Source organism: Octopus bimaculoides, chromosome 20 (assembly GCF_001194135.2).
Source record: "Octopus bimaculoides isolate UCB-OBI-ISO-001 chromosome 20, ASM119413v2, whole genome shotgun sequence".
Lineage (NCBI taxonomy): Eukaryota > Metazoa > Mollusca > Cephalopoda > Octopoda > Octopodidae > Octopus > Octopus bimaculoides.
The window spans coordinates 39,154,347-39,155,249 of record NC_069000.1 but is presented as its reverse complement, the minus strand read 5'-3'; the positions used below and the strand labels follow the sequence as shown (position 1 = coordinate 39,155,249).

Below are 903 nucleotides of genomic sequence, written 5' to 3'. Positions count from 1 at the left end.
CTCTCTCTCTCTCTCTCATTATATATATATATATATATATATATATATATTGCTAATTATACGATGTATACAATATAAAATAAGCAATGAGGAATGATATTACTTTTAGCACATACGATTTAATGAATAAAGAAACCAGTGTCTGTTGATGTATATTAATCCAAATAATTTTCTCATAAAAATCTCTACGTTTTTTGATGAATTGACGACTAATTGATACGTTCTCTAATTGCTATTACACCGTTGACCGTCTTGCCGAACATTTAGATACCTTGTTAAAATAAATTTATCATAAATTATGAAAATAAATGGAAAACATTTCAGTGGAGTAAATACATAAACCGGAACATACCGACGAAGCAGCGCAAATACGGACACAGTTATATTCAAAACTATCTGATGTTCGTTAGTTATTGATTTTCAAATGATTGTATGAAGTGTTACTTACAACTTTCACTTTACAGATGTATATTCATTGATTTATCCATGCTGCAATGACGGCTACACACGAACAGTGCCCCGCTGTTGTCTGTGAAAATAAAATAAGAGAGAAAAGGGAAGTTTAAAAATTTAGAATCATTATGGATTTCGGTATTTAAAAATTATCCATGTATATACAGGCAACTGAAGAAACGAAAGCACACAGCAATTAATGCTTCTGTTAGCGGTTAAATATGTGAAATCGTAATCCATGACTTAAAACACTCGTTCTTCTGATAAAAACATGGCGGGAGACTTGATTGTTTGCGCTAAGTATGAAAGATTAAGTATGCTGCATGATTCACATCTTGAATCACTGAGTGTAGGCCCTCCCTATATCTTCGGAATACCTTGAAGCGACACGAAGATTGGAGCTTGGTCTCCTAGAAGAAATACTTGATTGTCACTGTATAAACCACTTCT

At 32.6% G+C, this 903-nt stretch overlaps 1 protein-coding gene across 7 annotated transcripts in view; it reads right to left on the bottom strand.

The window, feature by feature from the left end:
- The window catches only part of LOC106873878 (uncharacterized), a 375,863-nt gene that overhangs the window by 262,013 nt on the left and 112,947 nt on the right, over positions 1 to 903 (bottom strand). For all 7 annotated transcript variants that reach the window (XM_052975052.1, XM_052975051.1, XM_052975053.1 and 4 more), the window contains one exon: positions 449 to 529. The gene's annotated coding sequence lies outside the window, so the exon portion shown is untranslated. The remainder of the gene's footprint in view (positions 1 to 448; positions 530 to 903) is intronic.